This window comes from Quercus robur, chromosome 11, assembly GCF_932294415.1.
Source record: "Quercus robur chromosome 11, dhQueRobu3.1, whole genome shotgun sequence".
Lineage (NCBI taxonomy): Eukaryota > Viridiplantae > Streptophyta > Magnoliopsida > Fagales > Fagaceae > Quercus > Quercus robur.
The window spans coordinates 13,874,254-13,891,539 of record NC_065544.1 but is presented as its reverse complement, the minus strand read 5'-3'; the positions used below and the strand labels follow the sequence as shown (position 1 = coordinate 13,891,539).

The 17,286-nt window shown below is 34.5% G+C and overlaps 1 long non-coding RNA gene across 1 annotated transcript; it reads left to right on the top strand.

The window, feature by feature from the left end:
- The first annotated feature begins 3,125 nt into the window (after nt 1-3,125).
- On the top strand, nt 3,126-5,303 carry LOC126707207 (uncharacterized). Its single transcript, XR_007648861.1, has 2 exons — nt 3,126-3,301; nt 3,905-5,303. It is a non-coding gene; the product is annotated as an uncharacterized LOC126707207 (long non-coding RNA).
- The last annotated feature ends 11,983 nt before the right edge of the window (nt 5,304-17,286 follow it).

Genomic DNA, 17,286 nt, shown 5'->3' with positions numbered 1-17,286 from the left:
TCTGAGTATTGAAAAAAGTTTTGGTGTGTATGGGACGTATTGGAAGAAGCCATTGATTGGCGGATGCAATTTGGAGCTAATTGCAGGATCCAGATAACTAGTGAAGACATGGCTCCGTGAAGCCCGTTAATAGCTGGAACTTGAATGGTTCAAGTACATTGGGTAGATTAAGCTTGGAGGATCTTTTTTATGTTCGTGTACTTCAACTTTATTCACTAGTGGATCGATTTCAGTTTAGAGGGCTGCGGAGAGGTTTTTCACTGATTACTTCGGTTTCCTCTTCGATAACACGTCTTGATGTTATCTTGTGTTTGCATCTCTCTTCCCCTACTCTTTAAGTTTTATATTTTTTATTGCTTGCTTATGGTTATGGCTTAAAGAGTTGTTCTGGTTATTGCGTGTTATTTACTTTTATTCCGCACTTAGATAAGTTAGAGTAAAAACAATTAAACTATACTTTAAAATTGGGAGTCTAAACAAGCTATAGTATTTTACACTATTTGAGCTTTCAACTTCCAAGGCCAATCTATAGTAACTGTAATAAAGTTTTTAAAAACCTTCTCTCCTCTTTCTGTATGTGTGTGTTAAAAATATTTAGTATTCTAAAAAAAAAAAAACTACAATATGTACATAACTTAGCAAATTGACAACATGGCATAATAATTTTGCATATTAGTTAAATATGACCGAATAGCATTTCGGTCCATTTGGTAAATTACTAAAATCAAATAAAGTTAAGAAAGTATTGCGTGTAATATAAAGGACTCTCATCACAAGATTCAAATGAAGAATTTTGTTTAAAGAATATTATTTGGTAAAATATTTTATTCTTGATAATTTAAAACTCTCGTGATACTGTTCGAATTCTTTAGAATTTTTATTTTATTGTTTTTTAGGTTTATTTCCTCTCTTCCAGCTGCGGTGGTTGTCTTTTTTCTTGGCTCACCACCACCACATTCCTTCTTTGCCCACACCGTAGCCTATCTTGTGCCATTATTGCATGGAGAAGAGGAATGAATTTGGATTGGTGAATTTGGGAATGATAGAGGGGATGAAACATAAGATCTCCTCTTGGATGTAGATCTTGGCCTTTGTGTTATGCTTTTACGCAGGGGCGGCCTAACAAACTTTGAGACCTAAGGTGGTATATTTAAATGAGGCATTTTTGTTATTACTTAAATAATATTTAACTAGTTTTTTAATATCATAATTTATAGTATTTCTAACATTTTCCTAAATGAATTATTTCTTGTAATTAATTACACATATTTGTAAGCTCTATGCATTTAAAGTTGTATTATCTCTAGCATTACTCAATTCTTTGGGACTTCTTAAAAGTAGAGGAAAAATTTAAAACTAATTTTTTTTCCTATATCTCCAAATATATATATATATATATATATATATATATATATATATATAAATTTTTGCCCCAAAATTTGGGAGTCTTTCTCTAGCAAGGGGCCCTAGGCGATGGCCTAAGTGGCCTAGGCCTAGGGCGGACCCTGCTTTCACGTTGCATAGCAACTAGCTCATATCACCCTCTTTAAGATTCAACAATATTATTAAATTCTAAATACATCACTATTGATGAAAATAATTCTATATCATGAATTATAGCAAACATAACCAATAAACACACAATCATATATTTAAGAATCAAGTTTCCTCCTTTTAGGTTCATGTAGCATGACTTTAGGCAAGTACCCCCACACTTTGAGGTATTCTCTTTTTAGATTTGGGTAACATCTTAGCCAACCACCCACATAATTTGAGGTATACCAAGTTAAGCTTATGCCATTCTCAACTTCATTTTTTATATTTTATAAAAAATTTCAAAACCTCATATTTGATTCTTAATAAACAAAGCTAAGGAAGAAAAGAATGGTCATCAACAAATATTACATAAAAACTCTTACCATCTCTAGTCATTGGGTATGCTAAATCATCCAAATTACTATGTACTATACTAAGGAGTTGGGTTTCTCTTGTTACAGATTCGCAAGGCATTTTTATTTCAAATTTACAAAACCCTGCCCACCATCTTAAAACAACAATTATAGCCAATAAAAATATGTATATATATATATATATATATATTTTTTTTTTTTTTTCAATATCACTCTTGCACTTGGTGGATAAAAGGAATATACATTCCCACTAAATCTTATACACTAGCCCAAAATACTAGTTGGATCATTTTATTTAAAATTTTTTATATAAAGAAATTTTTAAATATTTTCCATAATTTCTCATTTCATATATCTGTGTCAAGAGAGCCAATAGACTCTGGCTACTAGAAACCACTCTTAAGAACGCCCATAATTTCATAAGAATAAGACACTCAATATTTGGTAAAATTTGACATCATTATACCACAATTGTATAATACAAATGTTTAATCATTCACAATTTCTTTTTCACATGATCATAAATGATTACTTGAATAGGATGCCAAGTTCATATGGCACCATTTTTTTTCTTTTCACAATTGTGCCAAAAAAAAATAAGTTTTTATCTCATTTCTCAGAAAATATTATTGTTAACAATTTTTATTATGAATTCCAAAAAACATTTCTCAAAACACATACATTTTTATTCAATCTCATGTTCCTCATGTTTCAATAGACACAAAACAATTTCATTAAATATGATAAACATATAGTATCACACAAATTGCAAATGCAATAAGTTGATATCCACATTTCAAGACAACGTTACATAATATTATTCACATATTGATTTAGATTAAAGAATCAAAATCACATTTGGATGGACCTCATTTATTTTTTCTTTTAAAATATTAGTCTACCAAATTGTTTCGATAAAACATATAGCAAAATAAACTCCACAAAAGATATAAGTAATTATATCTAAGAATATAACTAGTAGCATTTTTTCTTTATAAACACAATATCATATCACAACATAAAATTTCATAATCAATAACTTGTTTATCCATTTTGAAGCATGGAAGTCAACCTTTAAGATTGTAACATCCCAATCAGTTTAAAAAAAAAAAAAAATGTAAGGTTAGATTTTTATGGTTCCCACGTGCCCCACCTAACTCCACTTCCCACCACTCCTTTTTCACTCATCTTTTCATTCATTTGGCTAGGTCACTTCCTTACTTCTCTTTTCTTTCTTTTTCTTCTTTTTCATTTTTGGTAGAACACTCCTCTTCACTCCTTCAAACTCTCTTGCTGGCACCTCCATATCACCATTTCCACCATCATTTTTCCGGCAAGATCACTGGAAAATTCTTGAGAACTCATAAACACCTTCACATTCTTTCTTTGAGGTAAAAATTTCTAATATTTTTGGTGGGTTTTACACTTTTGCTTGAGGTTATTTTTATCTAAGCTTTAATAATGATATTCATGTGATTTATGAGCATTGGAAGTGATATTTGTGTGTTTTTATGTATGGGTTTTGTATTGGTGGAATTATTTGATGAGTGGATATATAATTTGTGTTAATGATGACTACTTAAGGTGTATGTATGGTGGAAAATTTAGGAGTTTTAAGTTATAACATGTGCTAGTTGGTAAATTTAATTTTTCCATTGCCATTGGGTTTGTTTGGAGTTAGTTGAAGTTCTAAATTTCTTGTCTTGGAGGATATATTGATTTTGCTTTCATGGGTCTCTTAATGATTTAGTGTAAATTTTATGGAAGCTAGTCATAATGTTGGAGATGATATTAAATGGGTTAACTTTATAAATTGGAGTTTATGCCTTGTGAATCAATTTGTTGAGAAACTATGGAAGTGGAATATATTATTATTGATGAGGTTAAATACTAGGCTTGCCTAATTAAGTGATTATTTGGCAATTCTTAAATGGTGGTTAGATGCAATTTCAAGCTCTATACTTATTGTGAAAGGTTCATTTGATATTGTTTAGGTTCTAGCTAATCTCCTTGGAGTTTGGAGAATTAGGATTTTGCGATTGTGAGGTAAGTAGCTTTTAATGGGATTTTTGGAAAATAACCATGTTTTATAAATGTTGTTTTTGGGTCAAACACATTTTGGAAAATTATATACGGATATATGTTTTCTTAAAAGTATTGTGTTGTGACCCTATTATATATTATTATATATGAAAAGTACATCATATTTGGTATTGCATTTGGGGAAATGCATGAATTGTTGATATTGAAAAATGAGCATTTTTTATTTAATCTTTGATAAGAAAATCTTGGAATTCATGGTATATTAGAAAATTTAAAGATGCTTATCTTGTCTTGTTATGTGAGAAATTGATAGAAAATCTCTTGACAAGAATGAAGTTGAAAACCTTAAAAACTTCGTAGAAGTTATATTATTTAAGGTTTTTCTGAAATTACCTGGATATGAACTATGTGTTTCAAAGTAATGTAACTTGTGAGTTGTTTTAACACCATGCTATGTGTTATTTCCCGGTGATCTCCCGATTTAGTCTCCGTAGTCTTTGTGACAATGGAATTAAATCTAGGTTAGTGCCCTTTCACTTTGGATGACGCGTTCTTTCCTGCTGCCCATGGGGGGAAGATGTTCCTTGATTGTGTGTGGGTGAGGCTGCTGTTTATGGGGCCAAGAGACCACATGCAAGAGAGATCCTATTTGACGTGCTCTCTCTGCTGCCCATAGGGGGAGAGAAAAACCTTGAGGGTATGGGTGAGGCTGCTGTCCATGGGGTCAAGAGTTTGCATACTAGAGAAGACAATATCATGCCAGTGTGAATGGGTGGATCCCCTGACCAGTCTATGTGGTAGTGTGGTATATTTGTGATAATTTATCTTATGTTAGATATTATGACTTTGGAAATTATATTGTTGATGCTCACAGATTATAGTATATAGTTTCAAGGTATTTATTTTGAGAAATTTTGTGTTTCACTACTTAATCATTCCTGTCATATTATTATTATTGAAGATGAAACTTGTATTTCCCCCACCCCCATTAAATATGCTACTTACTGGGCTCTGTCTCATCCCATTATTTTATAAACTTTTCAGAGTCAGCAACAATATTTTGAGACAGCTTTTTGGTGGCTAACAGTAGTTAGACTAACTACTGATCGAGGCTGAACTTTTGTAATGGAGATATTAGATGATGTACATCTTAAAACAGGCTTGACTCATTCTTTTGTATATTATAGTGGTTGTGACGTTAGTCCCACTGATGGGACAAGCTGTTGATATGTAATTATTTATTTAGACCTCTATTCTTTTGTGACCAATGGTCTTTGTAATTAATTCTTAAAGCTCTGATTTACTTTGACAGTATATTCAATGAAATTATTATGATAATTCTTGATGTTAGTACTGGATATGATTTATATGGATTGCATTGTTCAAAAAGGAAAAAAAATCTACAGGTACTTTGAGATGTCTTTCTCATGCTTTGGACCCGGTTTGGGGCATGACAAAGAATGTTGGAAATATTTTAGTGAATAAACAAGTTTTGATACAAAATTGAGATCCCAAATAATTAGCAAGAACATAAAATAAAAAGGAGTTTAAAACGATCTCACAATGTTAATGAATCATGCTGCAAAAGCGTTGTCCTTAAAGGTTGATTCATGCCACCTGGAGTAAAACTCGGTGCAACTGGTTCTCTTGGCTAAATAACCCCTCAAGATTAGACAATAGTGTCAGCTTTCATGATGGACACACTTCCACTCACGAAAGTTCAAGAACAATCCTCTATTGTCTTTCCTTAGAACAAATATATATTGTAGAAAAATATGTGGGATAGGAAAGAATAGAAATTATGTATTTGGAAAATATAGAATAATAGGAAAAACTTATTGGGAAAGGTGTAGTGATAGGTATTAGATAGGCTACTTATGACCATAACAACCTATAGTCATTGGTTACTAAACACCAATAAAAGCCCAACCTATTATTGCCCAATGACTATTTTTCTCATAATTGTCCAATGGCTATTTTATTCTTTATTGCCCAACATAAATTTCCAATGGCTAAAAAATAAAGAATTATAAAAGTGTTTGGAACACACCCACACGAACATAACATCACCTCGACAAAGTGAAAGCCCATAAGTTTGGTTTGGAGTAAAACCCATTGAATTGAAACCAAACCCCTGTGGATAAGTTTGGTTGTAATTAAAGATTATCCAAGAGATAGTTTAGGTTTGATTCATATGAGCTATTAGAGGTGAAGTTCCCAGCTGAGCTTAAACAGAAATAGAAGAGAGGGTTAATTAACTCCAAAAGTGGTTTGGAGAAAGAGAGCACAGGTTAGAAGGCAGATGTAGAAGGTGAAGTAAGACATTTTTAGAAGGAAATGAGAGGATGATCATGAGTTTAAGGTATGGAGTCTATGGACTATGGATCATGTAGCAGTTAATTATAGTAAATCTTAACTAAAACTTATATTATCCCCCCCCCCACCCCCACCACCACCAAAAAAAAAAAAAAAAAACTAAAACTAAAACTAAAACTAAAACTTATTCGGAAAAGCTAGAGAGGTTGACTTTTTCATGTTACTAACTGTTCGAGTTGACATGGAAATGTTGAATTGGTCTGCGTTTTTTGTGAATGTTCAATTAGTGTATAAAACACCTTGAATGTTTAGACTCTGAATTAATAAATTACGAATTCAAACTTATAATCAAACAATATATGTGTAGAACATGAACATAAACTAAAACAGAATTGATAAAACAATATAAACCAAATAAAATCACAACTACAGTAGAAATTAAATGGCAAAGATTAAGGGAAGAGAGATGCAAATACAAGAATAACACAGCGATGTGTTATCGAAGAAGAAATCGAAGTTCTCGGCGTAAAACCTCTCCACTGCCCTCCAAGCGGTCAATAATCCACTAAAGAATGAAGTTGGGATACATGAATAATAGAAGACCCTCCAAGCCTAATCTACTCAGTGTACCTAAGCCCTCCAAGCTTCTTGCTCCAACGAGGTTACGCCGAAACTTTGTCTTCTTTAGCTTACCAGATTCTGCTATAACCCATAGCATCAACCAATATCAATTGGTCCCTTCCTAATTGCTTCCCAAGCACCAAATAGCCTTCTCATAGATATGGGTATGGTGAGAAAAAGTTTTGGCTAATGTACCTCTCAAGGATGTAACAATGAAGAGGGTGAGAATAGAGGAATTTGGAAAATCAAAGGATGAAGATTATGGATGAGTCAATCTTGTTTTTCTCTAGGGTTTATTTCTCAAAATTCTCTCTAGAAACTCTTTACACTTCGTTGGTATAAGGGGTATTTATACTGGTATGTGTTTGGAATGCGAAGAGTTAGTTTTTTCCAAACAGAGTGGACTGGCGACTTGGCCTCGCAACTTGACTGAGTCGCGAGTCCAAGTCGCGAGCTAACTAAATGGCCAGATTGGACTTTTTGTCCTGTAGTGCTTCAGCTGGCATGACTATTCAGCTCCTCTGTATGCTTCACTCGTGTGCATCCTTTAGCGACTTGCAAGCCACGAGATCCAGTCACGAGTCCCTTGCTGAGTGCACAATCTTAAACTTTTCTTCACACTCTCTAACACACTACCCTTACATGATTCCCACCTAAATACAAGGTTTCTAAATGCTGAATTACAAGTAAATTTGGCACAGAATAAAGCCAACAAAATGGTTGATTAAATTGAACTCTACAATCTCCCCCTTTGGCTATTCCGTGACAAAACCCTAAAACAAACTCTAGACTTAACATGTGAGTTGGGAATAGTTGAACAAAACTCACTCACACCTAACTCTAGAATTTGTGTAGCTCTTGAACCATAAGAACAAGTATCTCCTAAAAAACAACAGCACAATATGATCATTGTATGCAGAAAACTTGTAATGCATATGGAGTAAGCACAATGCGATCAAGCAAAATGGAATAAAGAAATAAAACATGGCTTGAAAAAAAATGAACAATCACTATAAATAGTGACCACAATGCTTATTCACACAAGGAATGAACATCCAGACATGCAAGCTAATAAGCTCAATGCAAAGTATCATTTGTATGTCCAACACTTAATCAATGCAACAACTCAAGGAAATTGCATTATGGATATAAAATCCAATGAAGGGCACAAGAGTGATGTACTTAAAGAAAATGCATAACATTTAACAATAAGTACTATGCTACAAAGCAAGGATACAAAACACACAGTAAACTTAAACTGAATATCATCTTATATAATTATATAAACCAATGTACCAAAAGCTTTAAGCAAAGTATTAAAACCAAAAACACAAAAAAATATAAAGTAAACACTGCTAAAATTAAGTTTTTGGTATGCTCTCCCTCAAAAAGGCACTCCCCCATAAGAGCTACCCTTCAAAATTCTCTCCCTTTTTGACCAGAATGGCCGAAGGGCTACTGCTGGGTGGTAAAACTATCAAGCTTTGCTGAAAGTAAGTTCATCTGATCTTGGAGAGCAGCCAACCTGTTAGATTGCTCATTCTAGACATCTCTGAGCCCATCAATCCTCTCAAGGATAATCTGGAATGCATCTGAAGGTACATCAGATGAAGATGAAGCTCTGCTCCTCTTGCCATGGCCTCTTGAGCTTGAGGGTTGTCCTTCAGCCTCTATCTTAGTCTCCATTGGTTCACCTTTTTCTTGATCACCCTCCTATTCATCACCTGGAAGACGAACTCTTATCCTCGTAATGGTTAGATTGTTAATGGCTGAGGGAGTAGGCATGAGGCTAATATCTTGAGGGATTGCCACACCATTTGCTCTAAAAAGCCTCATAAGTAGGCTGGGGAAAATCAGCTTGGCCCTAGAGGTTGTTCTAGTCTCATCAACAATGGTGTAGAAGATATGAGCACTGATGTCTATGTAGGTGTTCTCCTTGAGCTCCAAGAGGAAGATGGCTCTGGCATTGTTGATTCTGGTCAACTTCTTCACTAGGTACAGGTTGAACATCATTATCACAGTTAGGCATCTCATATCAGCTGCAAAGGCAGTGGTGTTGAGACATCTCCCCTCTCTAACTCCACCAATATGAGTTTGAACAGTTTCTAAGGATAGCATCCTATCCTTGTAATGTGTGAAATCATGGTCATCCATATCCTCAAAACCTAGCACCTCATTAATGTCATCTACATCTATGGTGAATTCATGTCCCCTTATCCAACAATTGATCTCATGCTCTCTTAACACAGCATTAGCATAAAACTCCCTAATCAGAGGTTCACATACTCCAGGCAGATCACTCAATAGCTTATCCCAACCTCTGCCCTCAAAACAACTGGGAATGAATGTGTCCCTCAAATCCACCAAGTCAACAAATCTCTCTTGGATGATAGGTGCCTTCAAGTAGAACTGAGTGTACCTCTCAAAATGTTGAGAAGACCTGAACTTTGTATTATCCATCTTCAGTCTCTTGTCACCCTTCTTGGCAGTAGTCTTCTTCTTTGTAGGAGTCATCTGCAAAACACAGCAGCAAAGCCCACAAAAACAGAGCACAATAAATGGAAACTCAAAAATCAGTAAGAGATTAGTAGCACTTAAAAGAACAGAGAAGACTACCAAACATTCAGTCTATAGACAGTTCAGAATCAATCATGACATGAGATACATAAGCTCAGTTCAGTCTATACTCAGAGTAGAAGAACACAAAACAATTTATCAACAACTCTTAGGCATAACACATTGTGATAGTGAGCACGGAAACCCAACATGAACATCCTAGGGAACACAGCCAAACACATAATCCAATCATGCAATAGACAAACATTGTGAACCAACCATACTCTCAAACATTGTCTAATACAAAAATTAAGAAAAAGAAGCATAAGTCTATAAGACATATCTCAATGGGTATGACATGCTCAAAACAATACAGATTAGGAAACAAAGTCAAGGATGAAAAACACTCATGATAACATAACATCTAGCATCCTAAAAACGGTATCAACAAAACCCATTCAGTCAAACTCAACAAAAATAAACCAACCCATGGCCAAATCATCATATATCACAAATCTTAATAACAACTCACAAATTAAGAAATCCAAGGCAAAGAACATGAAATATATAGTGAGAATAAGAAAACCCATACCTTTTTCTTGAAGATTGAAGTAGAAATGATGAAGAAAATGGTGGATTTGTGAGTGAAACACGGTGAGAGTGAGAGAGACAAATGAAGAAGACAATGAACAGTCAGAAAAGTTTGAGGGAAAACTGAAAAATTTTAAAAACTGTCCTTAAATCGCAAAACACGCGTTTTTCGCAACTGAGCCATGTCGCGTGCAAGTCGCTAGGCCAAGTCGCGAGACACCTGAGATGAAAATTTTGAAAAATTTGTCTAAGTGTTTTTCATGACTGGAAGTTCCACCCGTGAGGAAGTCACCAGTCTGAGTCGCAAGAAACCTAAAAACCCAAATTTTGAAAAATTTTCTAAGTATTTTTTGCAACTGAGATTTTGACTCGCCAATGAATCGCGAATATTCTTTGAGTGGTGCTCACAACTAGGGGCATGCGATTGGATTGACCGGCGACCAAGTCGCTAGAACAGGGCAACACTGTTTTTGAAAATTTTGACAATTTTTGCAAAAACAAAATACTTTCCGAAAACAACTAAACACTCAAAAATCTTTTTGTATTTGATCAACAAAAATTGAGCATGAAAATACATTTAATCAAGTATAATCACACAAATGAATATGACATTCGTTGAACATAGATATGTGTGATGTGTGTGGATATCAACAATGAGATAGTCCTTAGTCTAATGTGAAGCTTCAATGATCAATTCAACCAAGTCATACACAATTAGCACTAGATAAAGTGACCTATCTCAATTATAGAAATATGCATATATGACTTCCCACATAACTTGATAACATAACTTTGAAGCTTTTCATTTGGCTCCATATACATCAAATCATTTGATCTTTTTAAATCATTACATTTCATTGTGAAATCGATGCCTGAAATTTTTGATATTTCAATTGAAGAGCAAGCCTTTGGCTTTTTGGGCATCAAACATTTTATTTTAAGTCACTTTCCCTTTTTCCTAGTTAAATACTAGTATGTGCAACAAGCTTTTGCAGCTCATTATCTTTTTTCATTTGGAGATTTACATTTGTTGAGCTCTTTAAGAAAAAACAGTAAAATAAAAGAGTGGGAAGATATATAGGCACAAGTATATGCATGTCTCAAGATCAACAAAACTATTGACTAATCATTCATGACAAAATTAAAGATCTATTTACAACAATCATATAGATGTCAAGAGTTTTCCCACAATGATATGAGTTCATAGAGAACAAGCTACGTTCGTAAATGTACAAGGCCATTAGTACAAAGGTACAAAGCAAAATATGTTTGTGACAAAACACAATAATGTCGATCAAATTTTTTGGATTTTCTACTTTTTATGTGTTTTTGGATTTTTGACATAAAAGCAAGAAAGATTGATAAAAAACAACAATGTAAAAACATTTAAAACAAATGCAAACAAACAAACAATTTTCAACTCAAGCTAGCAAAAAGCACACAACCAAGCATAGTCACAAAACATAGAAAGTATTGATGCATGGACATGTTGTAATGCTTATGCATGAGTACCCTTCTTCACCCACACGTCACGTGTGTTTGGGGTGATATCCCAATAGGATTGGGTACTGGTGTTAGGGCTTTCAAACCTTCTGGTGAAGCTTGCCAAGCAGGTAGTGAATGCATCAATCATCTTCATCACATCCATCACTCCAGAATCACCATCTCGACCTCTTGGATGCTCAACAACCTAATTCATTTTTGTTAAGGACATATTTTGTGTAATTGGCTAATTCTTTGACAAAATGTACTTTACTTATATTTGAGTAGATCTAGGATGTGTTTAATACTTCAAGAAACATGTTGTTTAAGTCTAGTATTAAAGCCATGAAGATTGGACCAAGAAATAAGTGAAGAAAAGTTGTTCATTAAAGTTGGACAGATAGCTCGACAGTTGCTCGATAGCTTCTCGATAACTGTATCTATTGAAGTTTAAATCTCGACACCTCCTTGACACCTCCCGATCGATCGAGGTTACGAGAATTCAGATTTCCAGATATGATTTTTGGTCCAAGTTTTTGTATTTGTGTAGGATTTCTTTTCTCACAAACCTAGACCTATATAAAGCTTATTTTAGAGGCCGTCACATAAGAGAATAATAAGGAGAACATATGCAAAAGGTGACCGAAGCCTTATTCTCTCTGAAAGAAGCTACTGCGTATTTGCGCCTTAGAGTTTTGTAACCAAGTACTTCTGAATCTTTATTGTTAATGAAGTGAAGAAATTTGTAGCCAACAATCTTCTTTTAGTTGGTGATTAAGTCGCGTACTGGGATCCGCGCAATTGGTTAGTCACGTATTGGGATTCGTGCATCAAAGGGTGGCATTCATATATTGAAGAGTTCAGAAGTTCTGAAGCGGTAGAAGGTTTCTGCTGTGAGTTCATCTACGGGGATTGTAGAGTCTAGGGACAAAGGTTTTATACTAGATCTGAAATTTTCTTTTACTATAGTGGATTGCTTTTCGGGAGGTTTCCCCCCAGGTTTTTTACTGTGAAACTGGTTGGTTTCATTAGTTTTCTTGGGTTATCATATCTTGTTTTATTTATTTTTTTCACTGTATGATTTTGACATGATATTGATGTTTGTTTGTTTGAACAAGTTTTATTCATAATAAATCTAATTAACAACTTGGATTTAAAACTTGTTAATTCTATCAACCGGGGTCTAAATTTCCCAACAAGTGGTATCAGGGCAGGTACACTCTAATTGAATTAATTTCCTAAGTGTGATCCTTGACCCCCGTTGTCATGGATCGTGGACAATCTCTTTTGATTCCTCCTTTATTTGATGGAATTAATTATGCGTAGTGGAAAGTTCGTATGAAAGTTTTTTTGCAGGCTCTAAGTGAACAGGTACGACAAGCTGTTGAAGTTGGTTGGATTAAGTCAAAGGAAGCGCCGGTGGATTGGGATGATGCAACAATCATAGCAGCAAATTTCAACAGTAGGGCCTTGAATGCATTGTTTTGTGGGGTGACCCATGAGGAATTCAAGAAAATATCATCCACGGAAGTTGCCAAGGAAGCATAGACCATTCTTAAGACCACCTATGAAGGTACCAAGGCAGTAAAGATTGTGAAACTTCAAAGACTCACTAGTAGTTTTGAAGAAATAAGGATGGAGGAGGATGAGACCTTTGATGAGTTCTATGCTAAACTCAAGGATATTGTGAATTCTGCCTTCAACCTTGGAGAATGTATTGCAGAATCCAAAATTGTTAGAAAAATCTTTAGGTCCTTACATGAAAGATTCCATGCCAAGATCACTGTCATTGAAGAAGTCAAGGACATTGATCAAACTCCTTTGATTGAGCTTGTAGGGAACCTTCAAACCTATGAGATGAGATTAGGCTTAATTGGAAAAGGTGAAAGAGTAAAAACTTGGCTTTTAAGGGTATAGAGGAAGAGATTGAGGACTCTGAAGATGAAGATGAAGATAAAGTGATTTTGGAAATCTAAATCTAACTTTCATAACTGATGAGATTATCAAGCTTCTTCAATTTAGGAAGAAGAATATGGGCAAACCTCCTAGGAAATCTAAATCCTCAAGGAAGGGAAAGAATGAGAAACCCCTCATCCAATGCCACGAGTGCAAAGGTTTTTGTCATATAAGGATAGAGTGCCTAAACTACTATATGAAGGAAAAGACCAAGAAGTCAGAAGATAAAGAGTTGGTTGCTACCTGGAGTGACACTGAGAATGACTTTTCTGATGAGTATGTGGATGAATGTCGTCACGTTATGGTCTTTGCTACCTCAACCGATAAGGTGATTGTGGAGAGTACTAGTGACAGTGAAGATTCTTCTGATGATGAAATATCCAAGAAATTGACCCTTCAAGAAGCCTATGATAAGCTGCACTGAATTCATAAAATCTAAAAAGACTTCTCATCTTTGTAGAAAAGAGCTTAATGAGGTAAAAACTGAAAAAGCTGATCTGTTAGTCAAACTAGATGAGACTACAAGGTTAGTTGAGACTCTTGTTGTGGAGAACACCTCATTAGAAGAGAAGGTCAAGAATCTTGAGGTTGAGCTTAGTCAAGCAAGAACTCAAATAGAGAGGATGTCTAGTGCAAAGCTTGATGAGGTATTGAGTGCTAAAAAGCCTAGTTTTGATAAGGCTGGCTTAGGATATGCTATTTCCTCCAGCCCCTCCTCTTCCACGACTTCTAGATCAAGGACTGTCTTTGTGCCCCAATCTGAGAAAGGTGATAAAGGTATGAAATCCAAGACTGTTTTGGCTAATTCTAAATCCTTTGTTAGACCTTATGTTTGTCACCATTGTGGTATTTCTGGACACATTCATCCTAATTGCTTCAAATTGTATCTTTATAAGCAATTGTCCAAACGGTCACAGGTTTTCTCTCAAGGACCTACACTTTTGTTTGGAAAGTTATTAAAAGTCTTGAGCTTTTTAACTCAATTTCAGGAGAATTCAAATTCTTCTATGTCCTTTGGTAGACATATTAGGACACGTGCATTTTCATCTTCACGGCCAAAAACTCGTGCTGTGTGGGTGAGAAAGAAGTCTAAAACTTAATTGTCTTTTCTGTTTGTCCTTTGCTTTTATTCTTTCTATCTAAAGTAGGACTTTTTTTGCTTGATTTCTTATCTGTTTTTGGAATCATGCCTTCATGCATATGTATCTTTCATTCATACTTTCATGTTGTTTGTCTGTTTTTGTCTGGTTGTTTAGTCTTTATTTTGTTTATTTTTCAAAATAAAAAAAAATACAAAAAATAGTGTGTGTTTGTGTACATTGGTACTTGTATACTTTGGATGACCATTGAAACAAAGTTTTCTAAACTTTGTATCTCTTGTAGCTTAGATGAGCAACTCTATGCACAACTAAGCAAGTGAGCTTTGTGGTTCTTATTTGTGATGAGTAAGATTAAGTTATCTCTTATACTTAACACTTATATCACTCTTTTTGACGGGAAGGACTAGAAAATTCTAAGAGAAAGGCATAAATAACCATCTCACCACTGTTACCCGTCAATCATAATATGACACATGTATGCTTCGGCATAGTAAAAGTGCAGTGTCAATGACATTTGTGTGCTTAGGCATAGCAAAATTGAAATGTCAAATATCATTGGGTATTTATTTTCTCTCTAATATGCCCATGCTTGATATGCTTAAAAGAAAAATATGCAAAAGAAAAATCAAAAGCAAAAAGATAAAAAAATGCTTTAAAAAATGATTGCAAGCGTGTATTCTACGAGATGTGGGAGTTATAGGATGTACCTCGAAGGTGATAGTCCCCATCAAACAGTTATGATTGTGTGTGAGTTAAAGTGATTTTCTCATATCTCAAATCATCATAACATGTATACACTTATGCAATCTTGCGATATTTTTCACACACAACACGCAATAGTCTTTGCTACTCTTGATACATGTGTAGATACAATGTGATTTGGCCATCACAAGGAATACTTGTGTTAATGTATGCTCACTAAACTGTCTTAACTTGTTTTTTGAAATATAAAATTGGTTAGACTTGTTAGTTGTGTGTGTGTGTGTGTTTTGGGATCTATGTGCTTAACATTTTTCTTGTTGAGAGATTTGTCTTTCACATATTTTGCATCTTTCTTTTATCTTGTCATCCGTAGCATCTTGTTTCATTACATTCATGCATTTATATGGATTTCTTGTGCCCCCTTGATCATCCTTGATCATTTTTTTTTTTCTCTCGGGTGAAGCTTTCTAGCTTCTTATACCCTTTGTCAATCATGACAAAAAGGGGGAGAAATTGTGGAGAATATGTGGTTTCTTTCTAAGATTCTACATGTTAGCACGAGAAATACATGCCTCTGTAAGGGAGAGATGTGTTTCATCTTGTTAGGGGGAGTGCTTACTTCCTTGTTCTTGTACACCGGTCTTGTGACCATGTTTACATACATTGTGCATATCTTTGATATATATATATATATATATATATATATATATATATGTTGATGTATGTTTTTCTTTTACCTACCTTTATATGTGTTGTTTCTTTTCCATCTTTATACATATGTTTCTTATTCTTGTATGCAATCTATTATTTTTGTTTCACACAAAGATGTCTTAATGAGTTTTGTTTAAAGTGTTTCAGAAATACAGGTTGTCAAAGTCTACTTGACATAAACTCTCTTCTTGCAAAGTTTTTTCAAGTGTTTGTGTTAGGATAGATTTTACTGAATTCAACAAGTGAATATGAGTTGAGTGATTTATGACTTCTCTCATATGTTCATATGTTTGTTGTGGTTTTGTCACGGATTGCCAAAGTGGGAGATTGTTAAGGACAAATTTTGTGTAATTGGCTAATCCTTTGACAAAATGCACTTTACTTGTATTTGGGCAGATCTAGGATGTGTTTAATACTTCAAAAAACATGTTGTTTAAGTCTAGTATTAAAGCCATGAAAATTGGACCAAGAAACAAGTGAAGAAAAGTTGTTCATTAAAGCTGGATAGATAGCTCGACACCTGCAGGCAGATAGCTCGACACCTGCTTGATAGCTTCTCGATAGCTGTATCTATTGAAGTTTAAATCTCAACACCTCCTTGACACCTCCCGATCGATCGAGGTTATGGGAATTTAGATTTCTAGATCTGATTTTCGGCCCAAGTTTTTGTATTTGTGTAGGGCTTCTTTTTTCATAACCCTAGACCTATATAAAACTTATTTTAGAGCCGTCACATAAGAGAATAATAAGGAGAACATATGCAAAAGGTGACCGAAGCCTTGTTCTCTCTAAAAGAAGCTATTGCGTATTTACGCCTTAGGGTTTTGTAACCAAGTGCTTTTGGATCTTCATTGTTAATGAAATGAAGAACTTTACAGCCAAAAATCTTCTTCTAGTTGGTGATTAAGTCGCGTACTGGGATCCACGCAATTGATTAGTCACGTATTGGGATTCGTGCATCAAAGGGTGGCGTTCATATATTGAAGAGTTCAGAGGTTCTGAAGCGGTAGAAGGTTTATGCTGTGAGTTCATCTACGGGGATTGTAGAGTTTAGGGACAAAGGTTTTTTACTATATCTGAAACTTTTCTTTACTATAGTGGATTGCTTTTCGGGAAGGTTTCCCCCCAGGTTTTTTACTATGAAATTGGTTGGTTTCATTGGTTTTTTTGGGTCATCATATCTTGTTTTATTTATTTTTTTCGTTGCATGATTTTGAAATGATATTGATATTTGTTTGTTTTAACAAGTTTTATTCATAATAAATCTAATTAACAACTTGGATTTAAAACTTGTTAAT